Genomic DNA, 22,402 nt, shown 5'->3' on the forward strand with positions numbered 1-22,402 from the left:
TTATATATTTATTCACCCAAACTTAGTTGGTGTATCATTGTTATACCCAACACACTGCCTCGCGTCTTTTGTGAGTATCAGCCGATACTACACTGGCGACGAGGACGGGAAGCAAGACCCACATTGCACGTGGCACGCGGAACAGCGACTGGCAACATGGCCAGAGGCACCGCGCCACCCGCACCTTTCAACCAAGCTGCTGAGGACTGGGAATCCTACATAGATAGATTCCTCATGTTCTTGGAGAGCAGCAATCTCAAAGACGCTAATGGGCAGAAGAAAAGGGCCGTTTTCCTGACCCACTGTGGGCCCGCAGTGTTTAAGATGGCGAAAGCCCTCGCCAAACCCCTTGACGTGAAAGCGATGGACTGGGCCGATCTCGAACCCCTCCTGCGAAGTCACTACGCGCCCGCCGGGCCCACCCTCATCCACCGACACGACTTCTACTAGCGAGATCAAAAAGAGGGCAAGAGCATCAGCGACTTCATGGCTGATCTACGGGACCTTGGGGGCCTGTGCGGGTTCACCGACCTCGACGAAGCCCTGCGAGACCGCGTCATCCTCAGCCTCAAAGACCCCGTCCTGCAGAGCCGGCTCATGGCAAGGGGCGACATATCCCTCACCGACGCCCTCACCGAGGCCACCACAGCAGAAGCAACCAGGAGATCAGTGGCCCAGATGCGGCAAGCGAGCACCGCAGATCGCCCAGCCATGACCGAGAGGACCCCTACTCCCAAGAGGCAGCCCGAGGCCAACCGCCGAACGACCACCTCCACGCACCACGGCGACCTTGACTCCCCCCACCAACTCCGAGGACGATGAGGAAGACATCCACCGGCTGCAGACGGAGCGCGAATGCCAGAATGCCGGTTTTTCGACACGATATGCTGGCACTGCGACAAACGGGGCCACATCGCCAAGGTGTGCCATTTTAAAAGGAACTACAGCCCCCGGCATCGAGACTGCAGCCCGCGGAGATGAGACGGCACCGCCCCCGAGGAACCGAGACCAAAACACCGAGAGCCGATGGAGTCGGGAGGGAAGGAACAGGTGTTTCAACGAGGCCTGGCAACGTGAGGAAACCCACCAGACGGTCGTCATCGGCCATTCGTCCAACTGGGATGGCCAAAAGATCCATGTGGAGGTGGCCATTGAGGACCGCCCCTGCAAAACGGAAGTGGACTCCTGGTCCTACCTATCCATGGTCGCATGGCGGGAAATCAAACGTCTAGTGCCAACCATACATCGGCGCGAACTGGAAAGCCAGAAACTCATCCTCAAGGACTACCAGGGGAACCGCATCCCCGTGGTAGGAATTGGACACTTCAAAGTCACGTTCAAGGGGCGCACTGAGATACTCCCCCTGACCATCATCGAGAAGGACCGCCCCAGCCTTTTGGGACTCTAATGTTTCGCGCCGTTGGGAATAGAGGTGACCGGCACCAACCACGTCGCCGAGGAGGACTGGGAGGAGCAGCTCACGCGGGATTTCCAAGAGGTCTTCGACAGCAGCCTAGGCAAGTACCGAGGGCCCCTGATAACCTTCAGCCTAGATTCTGCCATCGCCCCAATCTGCCTCAAACCCCAGCGAGTACCCTTTGCACTCAGGCCCAAAATCGATGAGCAATTAAATAAGCTCATCGAACAAGGAGTACTCGAGCCAACAGACCATGCCATGTGAGAGACCCCTATAGTCACCCCAGTAAAACCAGACGTCTCAGTGAGAATTTGTGGGGACTATAAGGCCACCCTCAATCGCGCGCTGCAACAAAGCGCCTACCCCGTCCCAGTAGTGCAGCACCTCCTACACTCACTGGGGGGGGGGGGCAAGAACAAAAGACCTGCTCACATCGGACGCTGTTCTTATTCAATACAGCGAGACACTACCCCTCACCCTAACGTGCGATGCATCCCCTTTTGGCGTCGGGGCCGTCCTCAGCCACACCCTCGCTGATGGAAAAGAAGCACCCATCGCCTTTTTTTCAAGGACTCTCTCAAAACTGGAAAGGAATTACAGCCAGTTAGACAAAGAGGCCCTGGCAATCATCGCAGCCGTAAAGAAGTTCCACGAGTACCTTTATGGCAGGACTTTTTCCATCACCACAGACCACAAACCGCTGCTCGGAATACTGCCGGGGGACAGGGCCACCCCGAACATCCTATCCCCGAGGATGACGAGGTGGTCCGAATTCCTCGCCGCCTACAATTACCGGCTGGACCATCGCCCCGGTAAGTCAATCCCGCATGCAGATGCATTGAGCCGCACACCGCTGCCTGACCTGGACGCTGACCCAGCACCCACCATGTCCACCCTGAGCATAGAGACTTTACCCAATCTCCCCCTAACCGTGTCAGACATTGCTCTGGCAACAAATAAAGACAAACGTCTGGTGCGGGTTCTAAGATGGGTGGAGAAAGGGTGGCCGGAAAAAGACGATGATGAACAATTCAAAACCTTCCAGAGCCACCAAGCAGAACTTTTCACACAAAAGGGCTGTTTACTGTGGGGGGACAGAGTCATAATCCCGGAAAAGCTACAGAAAAGAGTCTTGGACATGCTGCACGAAGGGCACCCTGGCATTGTTAGAACAAAAGCCCTGGCCAGAAGTCACGTCTGGTGGCCAGGGATGGACAAAGAAATTGAAGCCTGGGTGGCATCGTGCAAGCAGTGCCAAGAATCCAGACCAAGCCCCCCCGCCGCCCCAGTCCTAGAATGGGAAACCCCCAGAGGGCCATGGTCCCAGATTCACATAGATTTCACGGGACCCACCAAAGGACACACCTTCCTGGTGACGGTAGACGCTTACTCCAACTGGCTGGAGGTAAGCAACATGAGAACAACCACCACAGAAGCCGTCATCAAGGAGCTCAGCAAACTATTCGCAACCCACGGCCTCCCAGATGTCATCGTATCGGACAACGGGCCCCAGTTCACCGCACTACCCTTCGAAAGATTCCTAGCAGAATGGGGGATTCGGTACGCGTTGACAGCACCGGCTCACCTGGCGGTGAATGGAAGGGTGGAAAAAATGGTCCAGTTCACAAAAAAGACAATTCAAAAAATCGAAACCGGGGAAATACAGGACAAAATCAACAGGATGCTATTCATACAACACATAACCCCGAACACAACAACAAACAAGAACCCGGCAGAGCTGCTGATGGGAAGAAAGCTGCGATCACCACTCGACCACCTGCACCCCACATACAACCCAGAGAAGCCCCCCGACTCCACCAGCAAGTACCGGACATTCTCACCAGGAGACACGGTCTATGCGAAAAACTTTACAGGGGACCCACTCTGGATACCGGCAATGATAACCCAGGTAACGGGTCCCCGCTCGTACAGACTACTAACAAACGACGGGCAAGCATGGAAACGACACATCGATCAGCTAAGATCGAGAACCACCACGGGAAATACAACCGACATGCAAGCACACACAAACAGAGAGCCAGAAACAGAGAGGGAATGCCAAAACACCAATCAAGAGGGGAGGGAAAACCCCAAAGAACAAAACAGACAAACCCACCCAAAAAGAAACCAGCAATACTCACCTACCAAAGCACCAGGGAATGACCCACTCGAAGCCTCACCTGGAAGGACCAGCCAAGCCAGCTCGACCAGCCCAGGAAGCCCAAGCGGGAGCAGCCAAGCCAGCTCAACCAGCCTGGGAAGCCAGAGTGGGAGCAGCAAAGCCAGCAACTCGACCAGCCCGGGTAGACCAGGAGGGAGCTGCGGTGAAAGGCCCGACTCACCCTTCCAGGCGGTTCCATCGACGAGGCGGAGAGCGACACGGATCCCGACCGAACCGGCCGACAGCCAAGAAACAACTAATCTGCGCAGGTCCAGTGGGCAAGTACGGAGCCCTGCCTACTTATGGGACTACGTTATGTAGGACCGAACCAAGAGGGGAGGGGTGTTCTGTATGGACATTAACATTCTCAAAATCCTGCAGCCCTGATTGGACGAGCGTGCAGCAACCGGATTGGTCGAGCGCGTGGCACTGATTGGCCATTCGGAATTGACCGTGATTGGCTGAGCCGATCGCGGGCGATTCAAACGGCTGTCATTGGCCGCGGCGCCCGGCGCCAGATCCTTATAAGCCGCCGCATACCCAGCTGGCAGCAGATTCTAAATCCCTAAATAAATGAGCTGAACAAAGTCACTGCCTCATGTCTTTTGTGAGTATCGGCCGATACTACATGCACTGAAGATGATGTTTGATTTCATTGTACAAGGTGCAATGACAATCAAGTAAAGTAAAAAAAACTAATTTTATTGTTTGAAAATTATCCATGGTTCCTTTATCATTGAGAGGAGCAGCAGATGAATTCAACAAGCAAGCAAATAATAAAAACAAAGTTCCATAACTTAGTCCCCAAAAGAAAACCTCTCTGGTTTCAAATATACATTAGCTTTTAGGAACGTCTGGATTACTGTGTGGATTTATCCATGAATTTTGAGCTATTTTGTATGATGAACATGATGAACTGTCTCATTTACAGAAAAACATGAAGTACCTTTCCAGATTCTAGAGTTTCTCTTTTGAAGTATCTCCCTCTCCCTCTCCCTCTCCCCCCTCTCTCTCCGTCCTTCCCCCCTCCCTCCCCCCCTCACATCTATCTAACTGTGTCATGGTGAGGATTATATCCTGCTGAGATGTGAACTTTTCATGTGAACTTTTCATTGAACAATAGCATGAAAAATTGTCATGCCGAAAACATCTAAAACAAGACAATATCTAATGAGAAGTGTTCTTTCCTATCCCACCCACTCTGGGCACATAGGCCATGGAGTTTCATGTGACAACATTGACTCCAGTGCAAAAGTGAGGAGATGAGGACACATCTTCCTAATTATCTGAGGAAGTTGCTTAGGTCCAGATGTTTCCTCAATATTTGTATGGCAGTTTAAGCATTTAAACAGATGATCATATCATACATACATATTCATTTACCGCCTTCTGCCAAAATACCAAAGGTCTACAAATTATTCAATGTAGTAGTAGTAGTAGTAGTAGTAGTAGTAGTAGTAATAGTAGGTGTTCTTCTTGTTGTTTTATATGTAGCCAGATCTCTTTGTAAACAGGGAAGATGAAACTGGAATTCTAAGGCTATTTTCATTATTTTATGATCTACACATCCAATCAAAGAATAAAAAGTTCTAACTAAGGAATACAATTTTGTAATTCTACAGATTTCTCGAGAACACTTTACCATTTCTCTCTTTTAGGAATCTCCCTCCTCTCCCCCTTTATTTTTTTCAACTTTGTTTTTTTTTTCCTTCAAATTTTCTGGTTTCCTCCCCTTCAATTGGAAAACAGGCCCCACAGAGTTGATACAAAGATCAGCTCTTTTCTCCAGTCAGTCTGGCATTTTTCTAAGGTTCCTCTCATTGAAAAATTCAGTCTTCTGGTATTAAATTGACTTGCAAAGCTGTTCTGATGAATGATAGGATTTTTCCAAGCTTCAAATTCACATTCTCTCACTCTGTCTCTAGCACAGTAATAGACTGCCATGTCTTCAGGTTTGAGGCTGTTCATTTGCAGATAAAGCTGGCTTTTGGCATTGTCCCTGGAGATGGTAAAGCATCCCTTCATTTTGTCTGAATAGTAAGTATTTGAATAGGTGTCTATGAATGCCACCTATTCCATTCCTTTTCCTGGGACCTGTCTTACCCAGTATCAGCTTTAAAATTCAGCTGCCACATATTTTTTTTTCCTTTTAGAGAGTTGAAAAGTTCAAGGTTATTCTGTATGTCATATTAAGTAATCCAGGGGCAGTTAATTGGTGCTCGTGATTTATGAAGTGTAGAAGTGGGAGGAGAGAAGGGAAGAGAGAAGGTGGATTCTGTGTAAGGCATGAAAATAATTTCACTTGGGAAATTACCTTTGACATGCCAGATCTGTTTCTAATAAATTCAACCTTGGAGAGAGATGTCTCGGAGTGATTGATATCATGGATACTTTCTGGATGCCTTACATTTATTTCCCAAGTCATTTATTTTTTAAAAAAGGGCTTGGCTGATACCCAGAGTTCTTTTTCCTGAAATAGAGAATTATCAACAGTCAGCTGAAGTTGGAGGTATGCAGCGGGGAGAGTATGAGGGCCCTCCCTCCAGGACATTAATTGAAGCTGCAAGCCTTTGTTTGGAGGAGATGATGGATGCTTCCAGAATGACAGTAGAGGAAAGAGGTTTGGGAGCTATACTGAAGCATTTCAACTCAAGAAGTTATTATAATCCAGAAGTAACTCAGCTGGTTGAAGAGAAATCTTTCTTGAGCCCCAGGCAGATTGCTATTCTGTCTGATTGGAGGGAGGAGCCTATACAGATGCCAGTTGGAAGAAGCCAGAAAGAAGCATCAACTGACAGAGGTATGTTGCGGCCTTTGAGGCAACCCCCTCATTTTCCAGAGGGAATTTTGCCCCCTGCAGAGAGTATCCCTCCAGGATGGGGATTTTATCCAAGCCAGGGGTGGATTCAATGCCAATGGCACCCAGCACTAACCCAGCCCTGGTCTGAAGGGGGGTTGCCCAGACAACAGACAGCAGCCACTCCCCCTCCTCCCAACCAGGGAACCAGGCCACACCCATCTTCCTTCTGGCCACCATTAAAGCAGCCCCAACTGGCAGCGAAGCTGCAGGGACCCCCTATTCCAGAGAGGCACCACCCAGCCAGGATACAGGGGGACTACCCAGCCTACATATGCCACCAGGCCGGTTTCTTTCATTCCAGTACAACCTGCAGGAGCCTGGCCTGTGCCACCTCTGCAATCATGACCCAGGCTGGACCAAATACTCTTTAAGTCCATATTTGATGGATGCCATGAACATTTTAATTATTTCCTCACTCAAATCCGAACCCATATAGAACAATTTGGAGATCAGTAGGCCACAAAGAGCAATTTGGTTACGACCATAACAAATGGGATGAATGGAGGGGATGCTTCAAACTGGGTGGCCCAACTACACAATGAACAAGCCCCAGAATTACACAATGTAAATGGATTTATTCAATTATTAAGACTCAGATTTGAAAATCCAGACAGGGTAGCAGAGAATAAAGAGAAGTTAATGGAAATGAGACAAGGCAAGCAACCCTTGTCAGAATTTATTTGGGACTTTAGAAGGGGCTCAAGCTACCTCATGGATTGGCCTGAAAGAATGACTTTACACTATTTTAAAAATGCCATTGATCCAGAAGTAAAGAAGGCCTGTGAAATCAGGGGAATTGCAGAGACCTTACAATTGTGGTATGTCACATCCTTCAGCTTAGATCACAGCAGCAACCCAGACAGGAAACCCCTTCCAACAGCCCTGCCTAAGAGAATTGTGGCTAGGAGACTGCTGACCGGATCAGCTGAACCTGCTCATAACCAACCTACCAGGGTGCTGAAATGTTACCAATGTGGCCAATCTGGCCATAGAGCAGCAGACTTCTGGCCCCTGATCCTGTACTGCAAGCTCCGCAGTCAAAGACTAATCCAGCTGTTAGAGGTTGGAAGAATCAAGAAAGACCTCCAGCCAGGGGTGGGTTTGCCAAACACATCTGGGAAAGCCCCCTCTGTGCAGATGGGAGCAATGGACCACCACGTCCCTGAGAACACAACCTGCAAAGATGACCCAATGGTGAGTGATCCCATTATACCTTTTATAGTCAAGATCAAGTTAGTGGTACCAAAAATGGGGGAGGCTGGGGAGTTAAAAGCTGTCATTGATACTGGGTGTTCTAGATGCCTTATTGGACTCTCCATCATTGAACAATTGGGCATAAAGACTAACCCACTAAAAACCCCAATCAGATCTGAGCAAGTGGATGGAACCTTAATGGTGGGGCAGCCACTCAGATGACTGAATTAATCAAGATGGAATTAGGGCCCCATCATGAACTCATATGCTTCATAGTGGCCCCCAAGATGTCAGAGTCAATCATACTGGGACTTGCTTGGCTAGACAAATGGGCCCCAATGATTAAATGCAAGGATGGATTCAGAAAAATCCTCATTGGACCGGGCCCATTGCCCCCTCTTCCATCCACTACAAAGCCACTGGTCAGCTTGAACCCAGAGCCTGAGCCAGCACCCATGGCATCCCACCTTCTCCCAGATAACCCCCAGGTACCCAACCAATACAGACACTTGGCTGAAGTGTTCAGTGAAGAAGGGTGTAATGTCTTATCCCCCCATCGAGCCACTGATTGTGCCATAGAATTAGAGCCCGGGCGAAATTACCAAAACCAAAGATGTATTCCATGACGCCTGCTAAAATGACTGAATTAAAGAAATACATCGACAGCAATTTGGAATGAGGTTTTATTGAGCCTGCGAAATCAAGATTAACTGCCCCATGTTGTTCAAGCAGAAGAAAGATGGCAGGTTGAGATTGTGTTTTGACTTTAGAGGTGTGAATGCCATATGTGTCAAAAACATGCACCCTCTCCCCATTATGAAGGACTTATTGAACCACCTGTTGAAGGGCAAGATATTCACCAAGCTAGATCTCAGTGAAGTTTACTACCGGGTCCACATCAAAGAAGGAGATGAGTGAAAAACTGCTTTTAACTGTCCTCTGGGTAGCTTCAAATTCAAAGTCATGTCTTTTGGACTTCAGGAGCTCCTGCAGTGTTTATGCAGCTCATCAATGAGGTACTACACCTGCACCTTTACCAGGGGTCCTCGTGTACCTGGATTAAATCCTTATCTTCAGTAAAAACCATGGAAGAACATGTTCAATTGGTCCGACAGGTTCTAGAAAAACTTCTAGCCACTAAATTATATGTGAAACTCTCAAAATGCGAATTCTACAAAGAGTCGCTAGACTATCTAGGCTACCAAATATCCAACCTGGGGATTTAAATGGACCCTGGAAAGATGAAAACGGTGCTGGACTGGCAACCCCCCAGAACCCGAAAACAACTTCAAAGTTTCTTGGGGTTTGCCAACTTCTATAGACAATTCATTCCATCCTTTGCTGAAGTTGCCCTCCCATTGACAGAGCTATTAAAAAACGGGCCTGTCACCCACCAAACCAAAGCCGAGTCACCCCCTGGCTTGAACTATGGACTGTCAGAAAGCTTTTGAGACATTAAAATGCCTCTTTGCAATGGAGCCCATCCTCAAGCACCAAGATGCAACCAAGCCTTTTATTGTCCAAACAGATGCAAGTGATGTAGCAGTGGCATCCATTTTGCTGCAAAAAGACTCTCAAGGCCGACTGATGCCTTGCACTTATGTGTCCAAAAGCTGACAGATGCAGAGCGAAGGTGGGTGGTCTGGGAGAAAGAAGAATTTGCCGTACGATGGGCTTTATTGACTTGGAGGCATTTTCAAGAAGGAGCACCAGAGGTCTTTGAGGTAGGGACTGATCATAAGAACTTCGAGGCTCTAAAGACCCCTAGGAGATTATCGCCCAAACAAGTCCACTGGGCCCAATATTTCAAGCAATTCAACTTTAACATTAAATATATGCCCGGAGGGAAAAACATACTGGCGGACGCTCTGTCCAGAAAACCTCAGTTTGACAGCCACCAAGAGGAAATAGTACAAGCCTTAATTTCAGAAGCTCAATCGGCAGGCCAAGTGATGACTTGAGCCCAAGCCAACTGCAACCCCAAACACCTGGAAGATAAGCTGACTACAGAATTGAAAATGGCCCTATTGACTGACCCTTGGTTCCTGGACCATCAAACTGAGTTGATAATGAATGATGGATTAGCTTGGAAAGGGACTAAGATTTATGTACCCACAACCCTAAGACTACTGGTACTAAAGCGTAGCCATGACTGCTGGCTGGGAGGCCACTTCGGATTCCTAAATATCCTACATTTACTGAGAAGACAGTTCTGGTGGCCAAAAATGAAACCTGATGTTGAGGACTATGTAAAAAGTTGCCCAATTTGTGCCACAATGAAACACAGAACTGGAAAAAACCCTGGCCTCCTGCAACAAGTTGCTGAACCAACTCAACCTTGAGAAGAGATCGCAATGGACTTTATTGTTGAATTACCTAAGAGTGAAGGGAATACAATCATTTGGATTATAATTGACTTATTCTCTAAACGGGCCCATTGTATAGCCTGCAAAGGACTTCCATCTGCGAAAAAACTTGCAAAGCTGCTTGTGAAACATATCTATAGACTACATGGAGTACTTCGTAGAATAATATCAGACAGAGGGGTACAATTTACTGCAAAATTTTAGAGGGAATTTCTGAAATCCATTGGTTCCTCTCAAGGGTTATCCTCAGCTTTCCATCCTGCTTGTAACGGAGCAGCAGAGAGGGCTAACACTACGATTGAACAATACATTAGACGCTATGTAAATTATCAACAAGAAAATTGGGCTGAGTTATTACCTTTTGCAGAGGTTGCTTACAATGATGAAGTACATAGCAGCACAGGATTAACTCCATTCCAAATCAACACTGGAATGGATTTTATCCCAATGTCCGAGTTACCTAGACAACCTCCCTCATCCATGTCCCTAACAGAATGGATGAACTCATTAAAGAAAGGATGGGAAGATCCAAAAATCTTTGACCGAAGCTGCAAAAAATTATAAAAAACAGGCGGGTAAACATAGATCCCTTCAACCGCCTTTTAAAGTAGGGGACAAAGTATATTTGTTGACCAAGTATCTTAGGTTGAAACTGCCCAGTAAGAAGCTGCATCCAAAATTCTTGAGTCCATTCCCAATTTCAAAGATAATCAATCTGGTCACTGTCCAATTAAGTCTTCCTCAAATATTGGGGAAAATTCATCTAGTATTCCATTGTAGTTTACTAAAACCAGCAACTACATCAATGATAAGACCACTGCCAATCGCTCCCCTGAAACCATTAATGGTACAGGGGAAAACACATTATGAAATTCAAAAATTCTCAATTCTAGATTACACCGTGGCCAATTACAATATTTGGTCTTATGGAAAGGATACTCTCTCTTGGATGCTAGTTGGGTAAAGATTTGGGATGTTCATGCTGATCAATTGGTTAACCAATTCCATAAGGATTTTCCCCACAAACCAAAGGGTCTTCATGGGGGGAGAGGGGGTTAAAGACAATGTATTAACCCCATGTATCTGTTTTTTCCCCTTTCTTTTAGGAAGAGGAGTTTTCAAGGGAGGACATCTGTCAGCTTTAAAATTCAGCTGCCACATTTTTTTTTCCTTTTAGAGAGTTTAAAAGTTCAAGGTTATTCTGTATGTCGTATTAAGTAATTCCAGTGGCAGTTAATTGGTGCTCATGATTTATGAAGTGTAGAAGTGGGAGGAGAGAAGGGAGGAGAGAAGGTGGATTCTGTGTAAGGCACGAAAATAATTTCACTTGGAAAATTACCTTTGACATGCCAGATCTGTTTCCAATAAATTCAACCTTGGAGAGAGATGTCTTGGAGTGATTGATATCATGGATACTTTCTGGATGCCTTACACCCAGTGCATGTAGGCACCACTGAAGGTGAATCCAGAACCTTGGCAAGAGAGATTGAGGGACTCCCCTGGTCTTCTCACATACCCTCCAGACTCCACCAACTGAACTTCACATCGGACACCCAAAATGAAAGCAGTTTCAGTCTACTGTAAACAATAATCAAAAGGAAAAAATCCTAATGGTTAAGAAATAATTACCTCTGAGCAGTAATAGAAAGGACACCAAATTTAACCACACGAACAATGTTACTCCCTTTAATGAATGGTAATGGTTAGGAGAGGATTCTAGAAAATGTAAAAACTTTGTGAGTGTTGCCTGAAAAGGGAAACCCTGAGTTTAAAGAGGAAATTGTGCCTCAATCTGCATATTGCTTGGGATTAAAAGAGCCCCTCAGGGTACTTGCTCATAGTTTTCCTTGCAGAAACTTTACACATATGATCTTCAAATAATGTTAAATAATAAGCTCTGTCCTCTGTTTTAAAGTTGTTCCTTTACTAATAGAGTTGGTTTTGGAAGATGGTGAGCATACCTTCCATATCTCTGAGTAGTAAATAATATAAGAATGGTAAACCATAGTATTCAAGTCCAAACAAGATAGAGGGGGGAGGGGAGTGAAAGGGAGAGGGAGAGAGAGATGCACATAAAGGTGGATGACAGATCTGAAGATTGAACTACAATTACAATAAGAATTATTACTAAGTAAAACAATTTTATATTTCTAAAAATTTCTTGAGAGGACTTTGGCATTTTTGTCTTTTAGGAGCCCCCCCCCTTCTCTTTATAACTACTCAAATCTATTTTCTTTGTTCAAACTTTCTGGTTTCCTCCCTTCAGTTGGAAAACAATCCCCACAGAGCTGATAGAAAGATCAGTTCCTTCCTTCTCGCAATCTGGCAGTTTTGATCCAGGGTTACTAAAATTATTTATTTAAAGGTGTTTTTTTTTTTAATTCTATGGGGTGTGGGAAATCTTAAGAACCACTGTTCTATATATTAACTACATTTCTGCACAGCTGACCTCTTCCAAGATGGCCAACATTATTGTGGGTGATATTGCTACTCTCTGGCATAAGTGCTGAGTAAGAAAGGGTAACATCATTATCCTCAAGATATTTGAATGTTCCAGGAGGGAAAGAGAAGTTGAAAACACATAAGGGATTTTAAGAAGAATTTCTCTTTTCTATAATGGTTTATTGCACACACATCTTGTGATGACAAGCAAAAATTAATTTTTTAGCAGTTAAATAAATCATAAGAGGATTTAAAACAGAAGAAGTAAAGCAAGGATTTGTTCCTTTTTTTCTTCCAATCTCAAAATAAAAGTAGATAACCTCCCACCAAGAATTATTTAATATCTACATTCCAAACAGACATCTTTGAAAATCATATGGTTCTTTAAAACGCAGATGATTCTTCATCTGCATACTTTTTCTTAATTTAAGAGCTGCTCAGAGATAAAGTTATTGACTGGATTCAGATTCATTCATCTCACTGTGTCAGCCGTTTGTCTTTATTTGTTTCTCGGGCAATGTCTGGCGTGGTTAAGAGCGGGCTGGGTAGAGTCTCTATTTGCAGGGCTATTGTTGTGGGTGCTGGGTCATCGTCCAAGTCTGGTAGGGGTGATTGGCTTAGTGCATCTGCGTGTGGGATATTCTTGCCGGGTCGGTGTGACAGTTCATATGAGTAAGTGGCAAGGAACTCGGACCACCTTGTCATCTGGGGTGACAGGATGTTTGGGGTGGCCTTGTTTCCTGCCAGTATTCCGAGTAAGGGTTTGTGGTCCATAATGATTGAAAAGGTCCTACCATAAAGGTACTCATGGAACCTTTTCACTCCGAAGACGATGGCGAGGGCTTCTTTGTCCAGATGGCTGTAATTTCTCTCCAGTCTGGCCAGTGTTCTTGAGAAGAAGGCGTTTGGTGCTTCCTTCCCGTTGGGTAGGGTGTGACTGAGGACTGCTCCGATGCCGAAGGGTGACACGTCACATATCACCGTTAGTGGCAGGGTCTCGCTATACTGGATCAGGACTGCGTCTGATGTTAGCAGGTTTTTTGTCTGTTGGAATGCAGTCTCCTCCCGCTTTCCCCAGGTCCAGGTGGCTGCTTTATCGAGTAGCCGTGCAGAGGCTCCGCCACAGTCGCCTTCTGGGGTAGGAAAACATTGTAAAAGTTAAGCAGTCCCAAGAATGCCTGTAGTTCTGCCTTGTTTGTTGGTGTGGGGGCTTCCTTAATGGCTCTGAGTTTCTTTCCGGTTGGGTGGATTCCGTGCCAGTCTAGGAGGTACCCCAGGAATTCGACCCTCTCGGTGTAAAGTTGGCATTTGTTTTTTTTTACTTTAAGGCCGGCGTCTTTGAAGTTTTGCAGCACCGCACTTAAACAGGTTTCAATTGTTCCTTGTTGGCGGCTGCGACCAGCACGTCATCAAAGTAGGGGACCACTCCTTTTATTCCCTGGAGGAGTCTTTCCATGAGGCTTTGGAAGACTCCTGGGGCGACGCTGACTCCAAATTGGAGTCAGTTGCATTGGAAAGCCCCCCGGTGTGTGACAATCGTTTGCGCTTCGGCTGTCTCGGCATCGACCGGCAGTTGCTGGTAGGCTTGCGCCAGGTCGAGTTTTGCGAAGACCCGGCCTCCCCCCAGTGAGTGCAGAAGGTGCTGTACTACTGGGACAGGGTAGGCGCTTTGCTGCAGCGCACGGGTGAGGGTGGCCTTATAGTCACCGCAGATTCTTATGGAGCCATCGGGTTTGATGGGGGTGACTATGGGTGTTTCCCAGCGGGCATGATCAATTGGCTCTAAAACCCCTTGTGTGACAAGCTTGTCTAGTTGCTCGTCAATTTTAGGTTTGAGCATGAATGGCACTCGCCGCGGTTTGAGGCGGATCGGGGCGACTTTAGGGTTGAGGTTGAAGGAAATAGGGGCCTCTCGGTACTTGCCTAGAGAGTCGTCAAAGACCTCCTGGAAGTCCCTCACGAGCGTCGCTTCCCAGTCAGCCTCGTCTGTGTGGTGGATGCCCGTCACTTCTATTCCCAATGGGGAGAACCATTGCAAGCCAGGCAAGCTGGGGCGGTCTTTGTCTATGACTGTAAGTGGCAATACCTCGGTGTGGTCTTTGAAGGTGACTTTAAAATGTCCGATGCCGGCTACAGGGATGCGGTTTCCCTGGTAGTCCTTCAGGATTAGTTTTTGGTTGTCTAGCTCGTGGCAGCGGATGGTTGGCACTAGGTGCTTGATTGTGCGCCAAGAGACCATGGAGAGGTAGGACCCAGAGTCCACTTCCATCTCGCAGGGCTGGTCTTCGATGCTCACCTCCACGTGTACATTTTGGGCGTCCATGGTCGATGAGTGGCCGATGATGACCGTCTGGTGGGTTTCTTCGCGCCGCTGTGCTTTGCTGAGTCATCTGCTGCAGCTGTCACAGCTCAATCGGCTCTCGGTTTGGCGGTCTCAGTTTCTGGGGGTGCCATCTTGTCATCGGGGGCTGCTGTCTCGTCGTTGGGTGCTGTAGTTTTTCTTGTTCTGGCACACCTTGGTGATGTGCCCCTGCTTCTCGCAATGCCGGCAGATGGCGTCGAGGAAACAGCATTCGGAGTGGGGGTGATCGCCGCTACAGCCGGCGCAATGGAATCCCGACTTACGTCCTCTCCAGTCCCACTGGTCGTGTTCAGCCTGGAGCTGGTGGATCTCCTCTTCCTCGTCATCGGTGTCGGATTGGGGGTCAATGTCGCCGTGATGTGTGGTTGTTTCTCGGTGGCTGGCTTCTCCGGGCCTCGCTGGTGCCGGGGTTGCTTCGTTGCTTGGCAGTCGTTCTTTTGTGTTCACCTGCCGCATCCGGGCTGCCGATTGGTGGGTGGCCTCAGCTGTAGTCGCCTCGGCGAGGGCGTCGGTGAGGGAAATGTCGCCTTTGGCCATCAGCCGGCTCTGCAGTATGGGGTCTCTGAGCCCGAGGACAACTCAGTCACGTAATGCCTCGTCCAGATTGGCAAACCCACATAGACCCCCTAGGTTCCTTAGCTGGGCCACAAAATCGCCTATGGTTTCACCCTCACGCTGATCTCGCCGGTAGAAGTCGTGCCTTCGGATGAGTATGGGCACGGCAGGGGCATAATGGCGGCGCAAGATGGGCTCGAGGTCAGCCCAGTCCATTCCTTTTACATTGGTGGGCTTTGCCAGTGCCTTGGCCATCTTGAATGCTGCGGGGCCACAGTGCGCCAAGAACACAGCCCGTTTCCTCTGGCCGTTGGCATCCTTGAGATTGCTGCATTCCAGGAACATCTGGAAGCGATCGATGTACGATTCCCAGTCCTCGGTGGCTGGGTCGAATGGAGCGGGTGGCGGGGTGCTGCTGGCCATCTTGTGGGTCGTAGCGCACCATTTGCCATGTGCTGGTTGGTTCCTCGCCTCATGATCCCACCTTCGTTGCCAGTGTTAGATTGGGTAGATCAGTTCACATTGAGAGGCGAGACTCGGGAGTGTACATTCAGCTCTTTATTGTAAGTGGAGAAATAGCACAGAATAGGCTTGCGAGCCGCTTGGCTTTATACAGCCAGCCGGTGGCTCGGCAGCCAATGGCAGCACTTTGAATCTCCCGCAATCGGCTCGGCCAATCGCGGTAGATTCTTAGCGCTCCAATCACAGGAGTTCAGTCAGCCAATCACGTTGCAGTCTGTGTGGACCAATCGGAATGCGAGTCTACAAGAATGTTAATACAGAACAATTTATATTTAAAACAGACACACAGAGACATATAGTATGTGTGTAGTTTATTAGAAATGTTATGGAAACAGTAGAAATTAACACAGTAATATGAGAGGAATGAGAGGAAAGGAAAGGAAAAGAAAAAAGGAAGGAAAGGATAAAAATTCAGAAAGAGAAAATGAAAAGAAATGGGAAAAAGAAGCTTCCAATTCCAAGTACATTACTTTATTAACCTTTACTTCATGATTGCCAAAAAAGCTCATTTTTCCCTATTCTATTTTTTCTAATCATCAAACCACAAATCACAAGAAATTTATTTTTTGTATTTCATACAAATTTCATATGATTTTCATTCAATCCTGTAGATAGATTTTCTTTCTGATAAAAAAAAAAAACTGGTTTAGTCATCTTCCCAAATTCCTTCCTCCTTTCCAGCCATTCCCCCATTGTGGGTGGTTTCCAGTCTTTCCATTTTAGAGCATATAATACACTCACTGTAGTTCTCATAGATAAAATAGATAAAATGACTCTGTGGAACCACCTTGCCCCAGTGGGACTACCTTGCCCCACTAGCTCCAGTCAAGGGGCCTGTGACCAGCCCTGTCAGCCAAGGAATTTCAGTTAAAGGGGTCATGGAGAAGAGCCTTTTATTCTGTGGCCCCAGTTTGTGGCACATTCTGCTCCCAGAAGTAAGAACTGCCTCCATTCTTTTGGCCTTGGAGAAGGATATTGTTGTAGTTGAGCAATGAGAGGCTAGACCAGGGCATGGATGCAACAAGACTTTATTGAAACAATAAAGGACTGAACGTGTTAGCCCTGCCTGGAGCAGGCTCACAGCGATCAGCGGCTGGCCGGACCCTGCAGCTGGCTTTTATAGCCGGCTGTCGAGGGAGGCCAGCCAATGAGGGGCAGCAACGCCCCGCAGCATGAACGGACCTGGGTGGGGACTTTGGCAAGTTCCAGGGACATAACACCCTTCCCCCAGATGCGAACACGCATAGTCATTTAAATAAGCGGGCGGTCTGTGCTGGCGCCCGAGCGTCGTAACTCGGTGAGTTACCAAGTGTCTCAGAGTTCAAGGAAACCGGTAGGGTTGGTGATGGGGTGCAGCCTCGCTCTGAGGTTTGCGCTGGTACCGGTGCAGTGCTTCTGGTCGGCGGCGTCGTGGCCCGTCTGCTGGTTCAGGTGGAGGACCCATCGGGCAGTCCTGGTCTACTGCCTGCTCCCTTGGTCCGGGCGGTGGTGGCGAAGAGATTCTGGTATGGTCTTCGATGAGAGTTTGGTGTGGCACCTGGGGGTCGACCTGAGCCCACGATCCGGCACTGGCGAAGGTACCCTGTCGCTTCCTTAGCTGGTCCAGGTGTCTTCTCCAGATGCGGCTGTCTTCCAGCTGGACTCGGTACGACCTGGGACCGGTGATGGTTACTATCACTCCTGGAATCCAAAGTGGGTCTCCGGCATGGTTCCTTGCAAAGACATGTTCCTGCAAGACAAAATCTCTGACCCCCGTCATTGAAGTGAGAGGGGTGTCAGGGCAATAGTGAGGGTGGAGCCTATCCAACACAGTTCTTAGGCGTCTACCCATCAGAAGTTCAGCAGGGGATTTGTTGGTGACCATGCAAGGGGTTGAGTGTTGGCTTAGCAAGAAGTGGGAGAGTCTGTGATGCCAATCTTCTTTGCTGAATCTGGCTAACGCTGCTTTTGTGGATCTAACGGCTCTCTCCGCCAGTCGGTTGCTGGCAGGATGAAAGGGGGGCGTGAAGATGTGTCGGATGCCAAGATTGGTGGCAAAACGGCTAAATTCTGTTGAGGCAAACTGGGGGCCATTATCCGAAACTATGGTATCTGGTAGCCCGTGTGTTACGAATAGGTGGGTCAGAGCCTTGGTAACCGCTTGCGTGGTGGTCGTGGATAGTTGGGCCACATCAATCCATTTAGAGTATGAATCTACGACCACCAAGAAGGTTTTGCTGTGTATTGGACCCGCTAAGTCAATGTGTAGCCTTGACCAAGGCGCGTTGGCGCCTCCCACTTTGTGGGGGTGGTGACTGGAGGGGATGGTCTGGATTCCTGACAGGGTTGGCATGAGCTTACCCACTTGACGATGTCGTTGTCCAAGCCAGGCCACCAGACGTAACTCCGAGCCAACGCCTTCATCCGGACGATGCCCGGGTGGCCCTCGTGTAGTGCCTCTAAGACTGTGTGCGAAGTGAGGCCGGAATGACAACCCGGTGCCCCACAACAGGCAGCCCTGTAAGCTAGATAGTTCCTGTTGACGGGTCTTAAAAGATGTGAATTCGGCTGCGAGGTTAGAGCCCGGCCACCCCTCCTCACCCAGTCCAGTACCTGGGCGATTGTTTTGTCCGTCTTGGATTTGGTGGCGATGTCGAGGGCGGTGACAGGAAGGTCGAGCCTCGGTGACATCGAAGATGGCATGGACCGGGCCGGGTCTTCAGCTGGAGCTGGCAGGGGGCAGTGGCTGAGGGCGTCTGTGTGGCTTAATGTTTTTCCTGGGCGGTGGATGAGCTTGTACGAATAAGCCGCCAGGAACAAGGTCCACCTCGTCATTCTGGGAGACAACACTTGGGGAGTCTGCTTGTCTCCAGATAGAAGACCCAGGAGAGGCTTGTGATCCGTGATTAGTTCGAAGTTGTGGCCAAAAAGGAATTCATGAAATTTCTTAATCATGGCCACTGCGGCTAAAAGCCTCCTTGTCGATTTGACTATAGTTATGCTCTGTTGCTGAGAGCGTTCTGGAAAAGAAAGCGATTGGTGCTTCGGAGCCGTTGGGTAGTGTATGACTTAATACGGCTCCAATCCCAAAGGGGGATGCATCTGCGGCTAGTACCAATGGGAGGTGTGGGTCAAATTGAATAAGGACCGTGTCTGATGTGAGCAGTGATTTGACTGCGCAAAAGCGTGTCTTCCTTGTGTCCCCAGTGCCAAGGTGATTTTTATCTAAGAGCCTGTGTAAAGGCTCTGCTACTGATGCTTTGTGAGGTAGAAATGATGCATAAAAGTTCAATAATCCCAAAAAGACTTGTAGCTCGGCTTTAGTGGTTGGCGTGGGTGCCTCATGAATTGCCTTGACCTTGGATTCTAGGGGGTGAATGCCTGAGGCGTCAATTCTATAGCCCAGAAAGTCCACCTGTCTAGTGGCAATGGCACATTTCTCCTTTTTAATTTGAGGCCATGCTGTCTGAACCTGTCTAACACTGCTCTGACTCTCTGGAAGAGTTGGGGCCTGTCCCTGGCCGAGACCAATATGTCGTCGAAATAGGGCACTACGCCAGGAGGCCCTGCAGTATACGCTCCATGAGGGATTGGAAGATGCCCGGGGCAACACTTACGCCAAACTGGAGACGCCTGCACCGGAAGGCACCCTGTGGGTCACAATGGTTTGCAGTTCGGCTGTTTGGTTGTCAACAGGAACTGTTGATACGCTTGTGACATGTCCAACTTGGCAAAAATGTTGCCAGGCTCAAAGGTATGCAATAAATGTTGAATGACCGGGACTGGGTACGCGCTAACTTGTAGAAAGCGGTTAATTGTTGTTTTGTAATCCAAACAAATTCTCAGGCTGCCGTCCTTTTTAAGGGGTGTGACAATTGGCGTCTCCCATTTGGCGAAGTCTGTTGGCTCAATGACCCCTTGCTTTAATAATTTATCCAGCTCTGCATCCAGTTTAGGCCGAATGGCGAATGGGACTCTCACGAGGTTTCAGCCGGACTGGAACCACTTGGGGTCAACTGCAAATGAGATGGGGGTACCATTATAACACCCTAACTCATCGCTGAATACGTCTGAGTAGTCAGTGAATAAGGAGTCAGTGTCAGAAGCTGAGACAGCATGGACTCCTGTTAACCCTAGGCCGAGGTAGGGGAACCAATCAAGCCCCAGAAGACTAGGGAGGTTGCCGTTAACTACCACTAGAGGCAGGTGGCCTTTGAAAGCTTTAAAATTAACAAGGAACTTGCCTTTGCCGAGTACTGGAATGTCCTTTCCCTGATAATCCCTCAAGGTGATCTGGCACTTCTGGAGCTGGTTTCTGGATAGTCTGGGCTGGATTTTCTTGAGGGTGCTCCAAGAGATGATTGAGAGCGCTGACCCCGTGTCAACCTCCATACGACAAGGTTTACCTTCTAATAAAATGGAGAGTGTTATTTTACTAATAGAGTGACAGGTGTGGTTAGCATGGTAGCAAGTGTGACAATTTAGTACTTGCCTTTGGGGCCCAGAATGGGAAAAGGAAGGAACCTTTTGTGCTGAGTTGTGTGCGGCCTGGCAGACTCTGGCGATGTGGCCTTTTTTGTGGCAATTGTTACAGATGGCACCCTTGAATTTGCACGAAGCTCTCGAGTGAGGTCCGCCACAGGATAGGCACAGGATGATGTGTTTGGGTGCGCTGTTGGTTTCTTGCCTGGCTCCTGCCTGTGGTTGTTTGGCATGAGCGAGGCAGTGGATGTCTGTTTGATCGTTGGGATCATCTTCGTTGACTACCTCTTCTGAATGAACGGTGGCGCAGCTTTGTTTGGGAACGGGACCTTGAATTTCGGTGGCTGACTGGGTTGCCAGTTCTGCTGCCAAGGCTTCCTCGATGGCCTGGGAGAGGTTGAGGTCCTTCCTGGCGAGTAGTCGCCTTTGGAGGTGAAGGTCTTGACCCCGCAGACGAGCTGGTCGAGGAGCATGTCATCTAGATAGTTCCCGAACCCGCAGTGGAGGGCTGCAGTCCTCAAGGCGGCCATATATTGGTTGACGGTTTCCTTTTCCGCTTGCTTCCTCATCCGGAAGGTGAAATGCCTCACGATTTGTGAAGGTCTGGGGGAGTAATGATTGGTGAGGATCTCCAGCAATTCTGCCCAGGGGACATTCTTTAACTCACGTGGAGCAACGAGTGCTGTGGCGGTATCAAAAACGATGGCTCCGCAATAACTGAGGAAGAATGACTTCTTTCTGTGCTCCCCAGCATCAGCCAGACCAATGGCATCAATGTAGTGATTAAAACGATTTTTGTATGACTCCCACTTTTCTTCATCCGGCTTGAACGGTGGGAAGGCTGGGTTGGAGTTCATGATGAGGACTTCTGCAGGTTATGCTGCTGTGAAATCTCTCTGGGACAACAAAATGGCACTTTGTGCTCTTGTCAGGCTAGTGACTACAGCTCTGGAGAGGCTCCACAGAACCTCTCTGCTCTCTCTCTGGGCTAACAATTGTGGCTAGGCTGCAACGGCTGTTGGCAGCGTTTTGAATTTCGCGCTCCTGGGGAGCGTAGGCGGTAATGGCTAGCCACCTCTGATAGCACTTCAAATTTTGTGCCTGCGTAGGCGTCAGTGACTCGGAATAACAGCACCGCGCTGTATTCCGGCAAGTAATACAAACGACAGCCGTTTGAATTTCGCGCTCTTTTGTGTTGAGCGGCTGCGGCTCGCAGCGCTCCACTTTCCCCTGTAGCTTGCTAACCAAGCGGCTACAGACGCTTATTACTTTCGCTCTTGCTGACCGAGCTCTCCGGCGGCGCGGCTGCGGCTCAGTGATTTAGTGATTTCAGCTGTTGCGGATTGCCTCTGGTAGCCATCCCACCTTCGTCACCAGTGTTGTAGTTGAGCAATGAGAGGCTAGACCAGGGCATGGATGCAACAAGACTTTATTGAAACAATAAAGGACTGAACGTGTTAGCCCTGCCTGGAGCAGGCTCACAGCGATCAGCGGCTGGCCGGACCCTGCAGCTGGCTTTTATAGCCGGCTGTCGAGGGAGGCCAGCCAATGAGGGGCAGCAAACGCCCCCGCAGCATGAACGGACCTGGGTGGGGACTTTGGCAAGTTCCAGGGACATAACAGATATCAAAGCCTGATTTTGCCAGATAGCTTGGGGACATGAAAGGATTATTCACTGCTGGAAAGGATTGACAGGGTAAGAAGAAAATCTCATTCCTATGAAATGCCTGTAGCTGTTATATAATTTTATAGTTCCAATTGTAATTTAAGCAAAATTTGTCTTTTTGTCTATCATTTTCATAGGCTGAAAAGCAGCATCTATCCCAGGGCTGTAGTTCTGTTGAATTCTACTGTATAGTGCAGTGTTGGTATGGTGTTGGGGTTTTTCAATTCAATGTGTGGCATGTAATGAATGATGTTTGATTTCATTGTGCGAGATGCCATGACAATCAAACTAATTTTATTGTTTGACAGTTGTTCATGGTTTCCTTATCATTGAGAGGAGCAGCAGATGAATTCAACAAGCAAGCAAATAATAAAAACAAAATTCCATGACTTTTCT

General features: G+C 48.3%; 1 pseudogene; it reads right to left on the bottom strand.

Annotated features, from left to right (window-relative positions):
- Positions 1-3,179: 3,179 nt before the first annotated feature.
- On the bottom strand, positions 3,180-14,763 carry LOC113451423 (Ig heavy chain V region 6.96-like; annotated as a pseudogene).
- Positions 14,764-22,402: the final 7,639 nt, after the last annotated feature.

This window comes from Pseudonaja textilis, chromosome Z (assembly GCF_049901715.1).
Source record: "Pseudonaja textilis isolate UNSWEBS1 chromosome Z, rPseTex1.2, whole genome shotgun sequence".
Classification (NCBI taxonomy): domain Eukaryota; kingdom Metazoa; phylum Chordata; class Lepidosauria; order Squamata; family Elapidae; genus Pseudonaja; species Pseudonaja textilis.